The sequence below is a fragment of the Hyaena hyaena genome, unplaced genomic scaffold, assembly GCF_003009895.1.
Source record: "Hyaena hyaena isolate Hyena2069 unplaced genomic scaffold, ASM300989v1 scaffold_807, whole genome shotgun sequence".
Taxonomy (NCBI): domain Eukaryota; kingdom Metazoa; phylum Chordata; class Mammalia; order Carnivora; family Hyaenidae; genus Hyaena; species Hyaena hyaena.
Window position 1 is genome coordinate 486,050 of NW_024081441.1, and position 15,352 is coordinate 501,401.

Genomic DNA, 15,352 nt, shown 5'->3' on the forward strand with positions numbered 1-15,352 from the left:
AGAAGGGGTGACATCCCATCACCTTTCCCATATTCTCTGGTTAGAAAGAAGGCACAGCTTCCACACATACTCAAAAAGAGAGATTATACAAAGGCATGAATACTAGGAAATAGCAATCATGGGACTCAGCTTAGAATCTGCTACTCTCAGGGCACTTAGGTGGCTCAGTCCGTTAAGTGTCCAACTTTGGCTTGGGGCTTGATCTCATGGTTTGTGAGTTCAAGCCCTGCGTCCGGCTCTGTGCAAATAGCACAGAACCTGGAGCCTGTCTCAGATTCTGTATCTCCTTCTCTCTGCCCCTCCCCACTTCACTCTCTCTTTCTCTCTCAAAAATAAATATTTAAAAACTTAGAAACTGCCACTCTCTTCACAATTTTAATTTGCTATTATTTTGCGTAATAGCAAACACAAAGCCCTCTTGATATATCTCACAAGATATTATAATATTTTCTTGTCAATTGCCTCTAACCTTTTTGAAATTGCTGAGCTTCTTCTACACCATGTAATGAATTCTGAGCATTTTCTTTATTAATGACTGGCAAACTACAGCCTGTGGGCCAGTGACCTATCTATAAGTAAAATTTTATCAGAACACAACCATGCTTAGTTATTTGTACCTTGTCTGTGGCTGCTCCTGTGGTCACAACAGCAGAGTTAAGTAGTTTCAACAGAGACTGTATGGTTCACAAGCCTGAAATACTTATTTTCTGACTCTTTAAGAAAGGCTTTACAATATCTGTTTTTTGTATTCTGTTTAATTTTTTCTTAGTTTATTTTATGTTAGTACAACTTGTCAAAAGACTGAAGTAAGACAAACAGGTATTCATGCAGTTCTTCAGTAAGACCGCCTGACCATTTGTCCTGAAGCATCTAAGCACCTACACTGTTTCTAGCACTGCTAGACAGTATAAATCTTGGTTTTTACCCTTTCTGAACTTAAACTGGATACTGGTTGCACATGGAATAAATGAGAATAGTGCATATATAATATACAGATGTTTTTGCAGACGTAAGAGATATGCAATCAAACTATGGGTAAAAATTGAGGAGAGATGGAGGGAGAAAAGTACTCATATGGAAGACAATATTAACAAATGTGCAAATGTAGATATCAACATAGTATGCTTATGTAGTAAAGAAGTGAAAGCTCTTCTAAAGCAGAAAGTTTTTTATTGAGGATTAGTTAGAGGGAAAGTTTGGTCTCCTGGGTCTCTTACCTCAACTACCTACTTGTAGAATTCAGATTGTGAAACCTCATAACCTTATACCAGTTTCTCCAACCACACTGTGCAGAGACAAGGCTGTTCACTTTTCATCCACCACAGGACTCCCTGGATTTTTGTTTGTTTAACTTTACGGCCAGCTAAATCTCTCATGCTTTACCTCCTTGTTATCTTTGGTTATTGTCCAAGAATTAAGCTGTTCCAATGATCTTTTCTGTTGCTTTTATCTTCGTAATACTCTTTTTTCTCTAGATTCAATTTCCTTCTATTCTTACCCCTTCTAAATCATTCCCCTATAAATAACCTACTTCATATAAAACAAACTCTAATATCTTAAAATACTATCATCAAATATTTTATTGAATTATTTAATATTTATTGAGGATTTACTATGTGCTAGGTAGCATGCTAAGCCCTTAACATGTATTTTATCATTTAGTTTCACAGTAATCAAATGAGATGTCTATTTTACAGGAGGTTGGAATTTTAAGAGAAGCCAAGTAACATGTCCAAGAACACACAGTAGCTAAGATTTGGAAGCAGGTTTCTCTGATAGTAAATCACCATTTTACACTAAAACCTGATAATTATCTTAAAAGTTTTTTCCACAGTAATATTTATACGTTTGTCCTTTCTACCTTTTATATCATCTCACTGCTGCCATATATTGACTTCTTAGTTATTTCCATCATTTATTGGAGACCTTGAGCTTTTGGCATTGTCCAGTGAACATCACCTCTTTTTCATTCTCAGTAACCTCAGTGGTTTTTTAAAACCTCATACTCAAACAACAAACATTACTACCTTCATTCTCTGGGATAACTTGCATTATTTCACATGAAAGAAAATAGTCTCTTCAGATGAGAACTCTCCCAACTTCCCACTGTCAAGCTTCAGTACCCACGCAGGGGAGAATGTCTCCTCTTTGAGAATCATCCTTTCAACTGGACATTAGAACTTTTCTTCTTCCACCTTACCAAGGAATGGCAACATCAGTTTTTTTTCTTCAACTTCTCCCTCCTTGTAAGTTCTTTCCTTTGTGTACTTAAGCATGCTCAAATCTCTTTTCAAGCCTCATTAAAAGAAAAGGGGGGAGGACGGATTCTTCCTCCTTAACCCCACTCCTCCAACTATCCCTTTTGTCTTTTTTTTTTTATAGCCAAGCCTTTGAGCAGTCTGTACCTCTTATACATTTTCATGATATTTAAGTCATTCCTCAGTTTACTTAAGGCAGTAGCACGTCACTGAAACCACCTTATCCAGAGATGTTAGTGACCTTCTCATGGATAAACCCGAGGAATACTTCCCAGCTCTCTTCCTTCTTGATCTCTGCAGCAATTGATGTGTTGAGTCACTTTTTTTTAATGTTTTTTTATTTTTGAGAGAGAGATTGATAGAGTGTGCATCCTTGCAAGCAGAGAAGAGGCAAAGTTAAAGGCAGACAGAGAATCCCAAGCTGTGCTATCAGCACAGAGCCCAACGTGGCTCGAACCCATGAACCATGAGATCGTGACCTGAGCCAAAATCAAGAATAGGATGCTCAACTGACTGAGCCACGCAGGCACCTCAAGTCACTTTTTTCTTGAAGTACTCCCTTCCTTTAAATCTTTTATTACATTATGCCCTAGTTGTCCTTCTACCTCTCTGTCTTTTTTTTTAGACTCTTTTGGCTTTACTTAAAATACTGATATCCTCTTCCCTCTTCTGGCGCTACATACTCTTCCTGGGAGATCTCAGTTCCTGCATAACTAGAACGACCAGGGATGGAAAAAATTCATTTTATGAAATCTGTAGGCATTGCTGCATACATAGGATCAACAGAGAAATGCAGAGATCATATTCAACTCCCTTTCAACATTTTCTCTTGAATATCTCTCAAAAATCAATGTGTCTAGCATTGAACTTCCCTTGTCTCCAAATTCTACCCCATTCCTCTAACTCTGTCCCTCTTCCTATGATTCCTAGATTATTTAGGCTACGAGTGATGCATGCCAGAGACCTGAGTGATGTACTTGTCTCTCCACTGTACACATCCAGTAATCATTAAATCCCAAGGTTTTTAACCTTTTAAATATTTTAAAATTCTGCGTACTTCTTTCTGTTTTTGCTGCTATGACCCTAGTTTGGCCATAATCCACAACTCTCACTGAAATTATTATAACAGCTTCTTAGGTCACTTCCAGTTTTTCTTCCTTCAGTTCATTTTCATACTGTAGCTAGAACGAACTTTCTGATATAAAAAACTAAAGGTAATCATGATATATCGTCGCTTAAGACCTTTCTTTGCTATCAGTTTTAACAGTAAGTCCAGCCTCCTTAGCCTAGACTAACTAACAGGCCTTTAATGATCTGTCACTGCTGGTTCACTTCAGGCTTATCTTTTTTCATGCCCTCACCTCTTTCTTCAAGCATTATGTTTATCACCCTAGGCTTTTAATTCCATCCAATTACCATTCTCTCCAGGCCTTGGCTTCAATTCTTTCTTGCTGCCTCCTTTTTTTCCTTTCTTAAACTAACTCTTAATCATCTCTTAGGTGTCTCCTTAGATTCTCTTCCAGAAAGGCTTCTTTAACTGTTGCTTTCCTCACCCTCAGCCCACTTACTATTCTTCCTCTATACTTCTGTAGTATTCTTCATCTACTTTATCATGGCACATACTGCATTTTGTTGAAATTACTTAATCGTGCATCTTATTCAGTAGACTGTAAGCTCTGTGACCATGGCAACCATGTAAGGGCACCTGAATACATGCTTGAATGAATGAATGAATGAATGAATGCTGTGAAAGCCTGGCTAAAAAGTTACTTTATACTGGGAAGAAATAGGTAGTCATGGAGTATTTTGAGATATGAAGAACTACTATGAAGGATACACTGTAGGAATAAAGTGAAAACTTGAAGTGATGGAAATACTAATTAATCGAAACATGAGATGATGTCTGTTACTATACTTTTGAGACTTTAAACCATAAATTTATCACCATACTTTGATATAACAATGCTCCCTAATTTTTCTATTTCTGCATTTCATTATGTGTGTTAGATTCTAAATGTTTCACAATCTATTCTTAGATTGTTCTGATATAAAATACCATTTCCCTACATTTTTCCTCTTTTAATAGGTCCCTCTCAAGAATGTTGATTCTTCTGTGCTTTCTAAATGTGTGAGAGATAAAGGAGAGACAGGAGATAGGATGATTCCCAGATGTTTGTTCTGAGAAGGTTTGGAGTTAGTACCATTAGGTGAAGTTAGAAAAGGAGGAGAAGGAGCAAATATTGATGTGAGGTATAAATTCAATTTAAATGTAATGAAGTTTGTGAGTATTAAATTTAGTCTAGAGAAAAATATTTTGGGTTTTCAGTATTATTTGAATGATATTTTATGCAACTGATACTTTTTAGTTGAAGTCATTCATAGATATATATTAGAATGCCCAGATTTATAGACCATGGAGGATTCATAAATGGAACTTCAGGGGGTCTCTTAATTCCCCAAAATTACATGTAAATCTCCATATGTTTATACTTTTAGAGTAATATATAACTTGCATCAGATTCTCAGAGTATTCTGAGGATCTAGGAAAGACTAGAATAACTAGAGTAAAAAGAAAAGCAAGTCAAAGCCTAAATCCAAAGCCTATCAGTTAAGGGATAGGTAAAGGAAAATAAGCCCATGAAAGAGATAGGAGCATAGCCTCTGGAATCTGACTACCTGATTCAACTCATGGCCCTGATCTTTACTAACTGTGTTACCTTAGGCAAGCTGCTTGCCTTCCCTGTGCCTTCCTTTCCTTACCTGTAAGATAGGGATTAACAACATTTATCTTACAAGTTATTATGAGAATTAAGTGAACTAATGCATGAGAAGTCCATTGCACCATGGTTAGCATATAGTTACTGGTCAAGATTAGTTATGTATTATTTTTAACAGGATGCTGAGTACCTCAGAAATGGTGACCATAGCCCACAGTGAGAAAAAGAAGGTGAAGATTTAAGTTCCCCCTTTCCTGTAGTTGGGATTAAATACTTCTTTGCAGGCCCAAAGATCCACCACAGCTACTTTCTAATAACTCTCTCACCATCACGACCAAACATCATAGGCAAAAATTGGAGAGAGCAAGAGTGCAATATTCAAGTTCAAAAGTGATCCCTTATTCAGGCAGGTAAGACAGCACAATTCCTAAGAGCATCAGTCATAGGCATTGAGGATGCTTACAAGAAGCAGAAACTAGTATCTTATTTCCCAACTGACTTCTTGCTAAACTTCTGAATCTGTAAGCCCTTCAGTGAGTAGAGCATAGTGAGAGAGTCCTTCGGGAAGCCTGCCTTAAACCTCCCAGGGTTTGTCAACATTCTCAACAACAGCACTGTTTTCTGTGTCTGGTGCAGAAATAGGATGGAAGCCTCCTGGGAGAAATTATATAAACACCCAAAAGAATAATGATAGCAATAGCTAATATTACCAGAGCAGAAGTTGAATATGAATTACTGGCCAGCCCCCCAAAACCTAGATTCTGCCTCATAAAGACTCAGTGACAGATGTGGCCAAAATGAAACTGAGCACCACCCTCAAAAACCACACTTACCACCTACATAGAAACCACTATAACTTCAAAGGCTATAGAGCAGTAGGCTTAAATAGACCAGATCATAGTGAGACTGAGGACATTTCTCTCTAACCAGACAGCCAATTATATAAGCTGATCACTTCCACTTTTTTTACCCCTGGTCTCCCAACAAGAGAACTAGAACTTGGAAAGAAAACTTGGAGGAAGAGACATTTTAGAATCTTCCTTTCCTTTAGAACCCCTCTTTCCTACTAAGACTTTCAAGCTACAAGTCTTAGTCTCCACTAAAGGAGGGAAATCTTTGCACTGAATATTAAAGTTTTAAACTTGACTGTTCCAAGTTTTAGTAACTGAAACTGGTGAGAAAAAGGTGGAATTAGTTCTAGATGTCAAGAGATGAGAAAGGAAGATTTGGCATAGCTTGGTTGAAAGTAGTGACTAGAGAAATTTAATAGAACCAATTCGTATTTATTTACCAAGGAATTGAGTCTAAAGAAACAGGGCAACTGGGAATACAAAGTGTCTTAAAAAGAGGGCATGAATGGAGAGGGAGAGTGTAGTTTCAGGAAGAAATTTGTCCATGATAATAGCTGCAATAGACAATAGAAGTAAGGTAAAGATCTTAAAATGTCCCAGAAAATAGACAATTAAAAAGTCATTGGTGACTTAGGTACCATTTTCAGTGCAATGAAAGAGGCAGCTCCTTTGGACTTGGTGTTAAGGAAAATTGATATTCCTGTTGTTTCTATCCATTAGGCTTCATTCCACCTCTCGTGTGATTCCATTTACATATTACAATCCATCAAATATTTGAAGACTGCTCTCTTGCATCCTTTGGGTCTTTTTTTTTCTTCAAGCTAAATATCCTTTTTCTCATGCTTTCAAGTTCTTTCACCATCCTGGTCACTGCTTTCTGAATAGGCTTTAGTTTGTGTAATTCCCCAAATGAAATCTATACTATTGTCAGTCTGCTCCACTTCTGTAGAATAGATTAGGACAACCATCTCTCTCAACCCAGGAATTAGACTGTTAATTCATGCCAAAATACATTTGTTATTTTGGCAGTTTTGTCACATCATTATCATTTTTTCTTTCCGAGTATTATTTTGATCAATAGATTAATTAAATGCTTAATGTGTAACCTCAAAATTTATTTCACAAAAATGGTGATTTTCAGCTTAAGAGTTTATTGGTTTTTGCTCAACTCTAAATAGGTGATCTTCGTCCTAGTAGTTTTGCCTGCCACATAGGAGTCTTTGAAACAACTGTGTGCATGTATATATGTGCATGTGTATGTACACTAGGGTGTGTTTTCAGCCAAACCACAGTAGATCTGGCTGATTTACAAGATAGATTTTTGTTTTTTCCTTAATTATACAAGTTTTACTGCTAAATGTATAGTATGTGCCTACTGCTAGCAATATGACAATAAAATACATTCTCTGCATGAGGATCTTTTAGCTTGGTGGAGAAATTTCAGTATGTATATTAAATACTGCGATAGGAGTTAACAAGATGCTCCAGGGCACTCTGGTCATCTCACCCAGCCTTGAGGAAAGTTTCTCCAAAGATGAGTTTACCTAATTTGGGTCTGGAGGATTTGAGGGAATTAGCTAGCCAAAAAGGTGAAGTAATTTATGCAAAGGTCCTGACTTAAGATACTACTTAAGCCACTGGAGATGCTAATTTAAGTTATGAGTGTAGATAAGATCAGTAGGGATTGTATATAGGTAAGAAAAAAGTTACAACTCTCACTCATGTAAAACATAGGTAGGAAAAGGAGAATTCTGCCATCTAGTTTATGTCACTCTTCATTAATGATAAATCACCCAATATTTATTATTGTCTGTGACTCTCCCTAGTTTATGCAGTACTTACCTAATATAGTTGTTTATTCCCTTACTAGTGTAATATGTAACCTGAACTCTATAAATAATTATTTTAGGTAGGCTTATTTCTTTCTTTTCCTAAGAAGTCGTTAAACAACCATAATGCCCTTTAATAGGGAAATGGCAGTATGATACCACTTTTAATACAAATATTTTTATTTATACACATTAAACTCTACTTTGTGTCAGTGACCACACAAAGCATATAGACCAGGTTAAAGGATTTCATTCTTTCTTTCAAAAGCAATGAGAAACTACTGAAAGGTTTTTAAGTAGGGGAGTGAAATGATTGGGTTTATATTTAGGTCACTACTAAATTGAAGGATTAGAGTGAATGTAAAGAAATAAGACGTGATTGCAGTGGTATAGGCAAGAGTTGTTGGTTACATGATTAGAGGAGTGACACTGGCATGGAGAGAAATGATCAAATTTCAGAAATGTAACAGGATTTTAAGGATGGGGAGAGGAAGGCATTGGTAGGAGAGAGAGGAGGTATCAAAAATAAATCCTGATTTCCTAAAAACTGAAATGACCTCATTTGGAAGAAAAAAATAATAAGTTACTGAGTTACATCTTGGATATGTGTGATTTGAGGCACTTTTGTACTTCTGTATTTAATAGTAACAAAAGGGGCCCCTGGATGGCTCAGTCGGTTAAGTGTCCAACTCTTGAGTTCAGCTCAGGTCATGATCTCATGGTTAGTGAGTGCAAGACCTGTGTTGGACTCTGCACTAACAGTGAGGAGCCTGCTTGGGATTCTCTCTCTCCCTCTCTCTCTGCCCCTCCCCAACTTGTACTTGCACTCTTTCTGTCTATCTCTTTCTCTGAAACTAAATAAACAAACTTAAAAAAAGGTTTAATAATAACAAAAGTCTAAAAGCAGGAAAAGTCCATGGTAGAGGGATGATAAAATAAATTCTAGGACATACATTTTCTAGAATATTATGCCCCCTGAAACCTGATAGCTACAAGACTATGAAAAATGTGGAAATAGTAGGATATAAAATTCAGTAATAATTGTAACCATGTAGGAAAACATCCACAGAAAAAGTACATATAGGAAAGGAAATATAGCACATAATAGCAACAATTCTGTGAAGGTGATGGATGGTGGAAGAATTTTTAAAAATTTATTTTCCATGTTGTAAAATGTCAACCTTAGAAAGTAAAAATTTTAGTATACAATTTGGTTTCTACATCAGTGATTTTTATTTTTTATTTTTTTAAACATTTGTTTATTTTTGAGAGACAGAGAGAGACAGATCATGAGCAGGGAAGGGACAGCAAGAGAGGGACACACAGAATCGGAAACAGGCTCCAGTCTCTGAGCTGTCAGTACAGAGCCTGACTGCAGGGCTTGAACCCACGAACTGTGAGATCATGACCTGAGCCACCCAGGCGCCCCTACATCAGTGATTTTTAATGACCTTTGTTTGTATGGTTACTTCTGTAAACTGACTAATAGTAATTACTTAAGATAAAATCAATTCTGGGACACCTGGGTGGCTCAGTCGGTTAAGCATCCAACTTCGGCTCAGGTCATGATCTCACAGTTCATGAGTTTGAGCTCCACATCGGGCTCTGGGCTGACAGCTCAGAGCCTGGAGCCTGCTTCAGATTCTGTGTCTCCCTCTCTCTCTGCTCCTCCACCACTCGTATTTTGTCTCTCTCTCTCAAAAATAAATAAAACATTTTTTAAAAAAGATAAAATCGATTATTGTTTTAAACATGACTTTCTGGGGTTTTTTCTAAAGTTAAATAGAGATAAATTGTTGGTTATATAAAATTAGGCTTTTTTTTGTTTTTTTGTTTTTGTTTTTCCCCCAGCATGGTGACTGCATTAGTGAATAGGCAGTGCTAGTCATCTTACCTCCATCTCTCTCTGTTCTCTTTTCCACCTGTGAGCTGTAAGCAGTGCAGAGGCACTAAAAGTGTTTTCCTTTACACACAAAACTTTCATGGAATGCTCCTAACTCCATGTGAAGCCCATTTTGTGTCTTTTAGATTTGTGGGTATTAACTTTAACTTGTTATGATAGCATTAAAGAACTATGTTCTTTAATGTATATACAATTGAACTTCATTTAAATCTACTATTCTTTTGATCATGGATTTGCTCTAATACACGGCACTGAGAAGGTTTATCAACAGATTACCACCTGTTGTTTTAATTGCACCTTAAAAAAGTGTTTCAATAAACCAACTTTATTGAAGTTTTTACACACAGTGAAATGGATCTATTTTAAGTGTGTATTTTAGTTAGGTTTTACAAATGTGTATATACATGGAATCACCACAGCAATCAAGATATAAAACATTTCCATCATCTTCCAAAATTTCCTCATGCCCAAAAAGTTTTCAGGCCCCAAGCATCTAACTCCTTTCTATCACTAGAAATTAGTTTTACTTTCTGTAGAATGTCACATAAAGGCAACGGTGCCATGCATAATTTTTGTGTCTGGCTCTTTTCACTTAGCTTAACATTTTTGAGATTATGTTGCATGTACATTAGTTTATTTCATTGTTTAGAAGTATTTCATTTGTGAATGTACCATTCGTCTTTTCCATTCACAAACTGATGGACACTTGTGTTGTCTATAATTTTTGGATGTTACCAAAATTGCCATAAACATTCTGTGTAAGATTATGTATGGACATGTTTTTCATGTCTCATGGATAAAAATGAAGGAGTGGAATTGCTGGTTCCTATAAGTGTAAGTTTAACTTTATCAGAAATTGCCAAACTATTTTCCAAAGTAGCTGTACCATTTTGCATTGCCACTAGCAATGTAGGAGCATTTTATTTATTTTACATTATTGTCAATACTTAGCATTATATTTTTATTTTACCTTTTCTATTAGGATTGTAATGGTTTGTCACAGTGTTTTTTTGTATTTATTCAGGGTTTAATACTGTTAAACTTTTTATACATTATTAAATATTCATAGATCTTCTATTGTGAAGGATGTATTAAAATCTTTTGCTCATTTTTATATTAGGTGGTTTGTCCTCTTAAGGAATTAGAAGACTGTTTAGTATATATACTAGATACCAGTTCTGTATCAGATACATGTATTGCAAATATTTTCTTTTTGTAGCTTGCTATCCATTTTTTTTCTATAATGGTTCATGCTTCCATACCTTGAGAAACCTACTCAAGGTTACAAAGTTATTCCTTATGTTTTCTTCTAACAGTTTTATGGTTTCAGCTTTTATGATCCATTTCAAGATAAATATTTGATATTAGTATGAAGAAAGATAGAAATTTTGTTAGGTTTTTAAATTTTTTTTGTGTTTTTTATTTATTTCTGAGGGAGAGAGAAAGAGAGAGAGTATGAACAGGGGAGGATCAGAGAGAGAGGGAAATATAGAATCTGAAACAGGCTCCAGGCTTTGAGCTAGCTGTCAGCACAGAGCCCGATACGGGGATCAAACCCACGAACCGTGAGATCGTGACCGAAGCCTAAGTCAACGCTTAACCAACTGAGCCCCCCAGGTGCCCCATGGTTTTTAAAAAATTGATAGTACGGGGTAAGATGGAGATTTTTATTGTTTTTCGTATCTGGGTACCCATTATTCCAGGACAATTTGTTGAAAAAAAACAATTATTTTTCCACCTTTGTAAAAAAAATCAGTCGTGGATTTATTTCTGGACTCTATTCTTTTATATTGATTTCTATTCCTATCCTTTAGCTAATTCCATATACATTGATTATAGCTTTATCCTAAGTCTTGAAATCAGACAGTAAGTCCTCCAACTGTGCTTTTTCAAATGTATTGGACTATTCCAAGACCTTTGGATTTCTATCTAAATTTCAGAATTAGCTTATCAGTTTCTCCAAAAGTCTTATGGGGTTTACATAGGAATTCTATTAAACCTATAGATCAATTAGAAATATTTTAGTCTTGTATTCCCTGAGTATGAAATACTTCTGCATTCGTTTAGTTTTTCTTTACTTACTCTCAGAATATTTTGCACTTTTCATTGTGGGGCTAATTCATGCATATATATTGTCAAATTTTTCCAAAATATTTCATGGTTTTTTTTTAATTGATCGTAAATAGAATTTTTAAAATTTCAGTTTCTAAAGTAAGAGTTTAATATTTTGAAGTATTGCAACTTGTTTTTTGGAATAGCATGTGGTTTATCTTGGTATACATTCTAGATGCACTAAGGAATATATATTCTGGAAGTAGCGCTATCAACAATAGCCAAATTATGGGAAGAGCCCAAATGTCTGTCAACTGATGAATGGATTAAGAAGATGTGGTATATATAAAGAATGTAATACTACTCAGTGACAAAAATGAATGAAATCTTGCCATTTGCAACAATGTGGATGGAACTGGAGGATATTATGCTAAGCGTAATAAGTCAGAGAAAGACAGATATATGATTTCACTCATGTGGAATTTGAGAAACTCAAGGGATGAATATAGGGAAGGGAAAGGAAAATACAATAAAAACAGAGAGGGAAGCAAACCATAAGAGAGTCCACATACATAGAACAACCTGAGGGTTGATGGGAGTGGTGTAATTGGTGATGGGCATTAAGAAGGGCACTTGTTGGGATGAGCACTGGGTGTTATATGTAATGATGAATCACTCAATTCTACTCCTAAAGCCAAGACTACACTGTATGTTAACTAACTTGAGAATAAAAAAGAAAAAAGAAACAAGAATGTATCTTCTGGAACTGTATATTATCTGATTCAAACTGGTTGATAAGGTTCAGATTTTCTATTTTCTAAATGATTTTTCTCATTAGTTATTCTACCAGTTACCAAAAAATATGTGATAATATCTCCAAATATCTCTGTCTTTGCGTAGTTCTGTAAGTTTTGCTTTAAACAGTTGTATTTTTTTAAGAAATTCAAAAAAACTAATTTATCCACATACACACACATATCTATGCATATAAGTGCATATATACATGATCACAGGGTGTTATAATTTCTTACATATTTGTCATTATTTATATTCTTTATTCCTTCCCATAAATGCAGTTTACCATGTTCTATATTTTCCTTCAGCTTTTAGGTCCTGTAGTAAAGTCTGCTGTCCTATCTGAAAATAGTATTTCACTCAATTGTTGAATATGTTTTACACATTTATAATTTTTTATTAATTTGTTTCTCTTTCAACTCTTGTAATATATAATTATCATATCCTCTAAGTCTTTGTTGTTTCAGATGAAAAATCACCTGATTTTTATCATTGTGCCTCTTAATGATATGTCATTTTTCCCTGCTGCTTCCAAGATTTAACAATGATGTACTTAGATTTGGGAGTTTTTTTGCATTTATCCTAGTAGAGGCTTCTTATACTTATTAGATCTGTAACTGAATATTTGATCAAATAGGACATTTAAATACTGTTTTTGTTTCTTATTTTCTCCCAATGACTAGGACTCCCATTAAGCATGTTTTGGACTGCTTTGTATTGTTCCACATCTCTGAGGTTCTGTTCAATTTTCTTAATTTTTTCCCCTGCCCAGATTTCATCATTTTTGTTGATCTCCCTTCAGATGTACTGATTGTTTTTTTCTTTCATCTCCAGTACTCATGAGATCACAAATAAGTTTTTCCTATAAGGAATGATAATATTTAGCTCTAAATTTTCTGTCATTCTTTAGTATAGTTTCTCATCCCCTGGTGGTATTCCCTTTCTGTTCACTTATAGATATATTTTCCTTTAATACTTTAAATGTATTTTACTTTGAGTCAGTTTCTGTAGGTTGTGTTTACCTTAGTATGGATCACTCAGTAATTTTTGTTTGAAATCTTCACACTGTAAAAAAAAAATGCATTTTAATGATTCTGAATTCTGTTTTCCTGAGGATTTCAGGTTTTTGTTTTAATAGACATTTAACTTGCCTGATCTTAAATTAACTCTCATTTCATTTTTTTAAAAATGTTTTATTTATTTCTAAGAGAGAGAGAGAGAGACAGCATGAGCAGGGGAGGGTCAGAGAGAGAGGAAGACACAGAATCTGAAGCAGGCTCCAGGCTCTAAACGGTCAACACAGACCCCGATGCGGGGCTCGAACCCACGAACTGTGAGATCGTGACCTGAGCTGAAGTCAGACGCTTAACCGACTGAGCCACCCAGTCGTCCCTTAACTCTCATTTCAATGTATTGTGCAACAGATAGCATCTCTGCTCAATTCTCCAGATTTTAGGTTTTGCTTTTTTAACCTGGTCGCACAGCATTGTCTCTTACAATCAGAACTTAGAAGAGAACCAAATATTTGTACAGAATTTGGGGGCTCACACTTTCTGTGGTTCTCAGCCCCGAGTTTTGTCCTCTGCTACCTCAAGACACTAAAACTTCAACTTTCTTTAGTACAAGATTCTGCTCTCAGGTAGGGAAATAAACGCCTTCAGAGGAGCATTAAATTTGTAAATCTCACATGATTTAGTTGTCTTTCAAGTTTATCCTGTTCTCTCTTTCCTACTTAACTGTTTCTTTCTCCTACTCATGTATAGATCATGGATCGCTTAGTGGTCAGCCAGGGATTTGGGCACATTTGATAAACTTTGTGGAGCTCTCTTACTTCAAGAATTTTTCCCTAAAACTTTCAGCTGTTTTCTGAACTCGACCTTCTGCTGTCTCAAGCTGAAAAGAATATGATTTCAACCTGCCAGAGCTAAGGGAGGTTAAGAATACTTTTAAGCAAAAAAGCCAGATATTAGAAATTCTTACATGTCATGATCACAGTCTTTAAAAAGGAAACTGCTGTGGTTTCTGTCTGTTTTTCATTGCTTTCCAATGCCTTCAAATATTTATTTTTTGATGATATTTCATTCAGATTTTATAATTATAGCTACAAGAGGCTTTGCACAGTGTTAACATTAGCACAAATTCAAACTTTCTTAGGGATATTTTTAAGATATGGTTTTTACAGATATTAACAATGCCTGACATATTATAGAAATTCAATTAATATTTGTTAAATAAATTAATAATGGCTTCTCTTTTTTTAGATAATACAATAAATTTACCTTTGTCTCTTGTTTTGTGTTGTCTTCAAAGTGTTAAAGGAAAGAAGGCTGATATAAAAGTGTAGGCATGTAGCTTATCAGTAATATTAAGAAATGAAGATATACTCAAGGTGTTTATATTATCTCACAAAATCTCAAAGATATTAACACATTTTTGTCAAAGAAACCTGACACATCATTTTTCATAAAAATTCAGAAAGAAGGGAGGATGAAGGAATAATAAAAGGTAAAAGGACTGTTTACTAGGAAATCATTTAGTATAAATTCTCAAATTAAAATCTTCAATTTTAAATTGCTATTGGATATAAAGCCTAAAACACAAATTTAGAAGTAATACTATTTTTACAAATTTTATAAATATTAATTTTCAGGCTACATACACTAAGTGCTTAATTGTTGTGACATGTAAGAAATGAAGTGTGGGTTTACAAACTGATTGGTAGGTAAGAATAGCCATTTTAATGTTTCTTTACTTTTGAGCGAGAGAGCACAAGCAAGGGAGGGCCAGAGAGAGAAAAAGAGACACCGAATCTGAAGCAGCCTCCAGGCTCTGAGCTGTCAGTGCAGAGCCAACATGGGGCTCGAACTCACAAACTGAGATCATGACCTGAGCCAGAGTTGGCTGCTTAACTTAACTGACTGAGCCACCCAGGCACCCGAAGAATAGC

At 35.4% G+C, this 15,352-nt stretch overlaps 1 protein-coding gene across 1 annotated transcript in view; it reads left to right on the forward strand.

Moving 5' to 3' along the window:
- The window catches only part of ELP4 (elongator acetyltransferase complex subunit 4), a 244,091-nt gene that overhangs the window by 14,985 nt on the left and 213,754 nt on the right, over positions 1–15,352 (forward strand). The window lies entirely within an intron of this gene.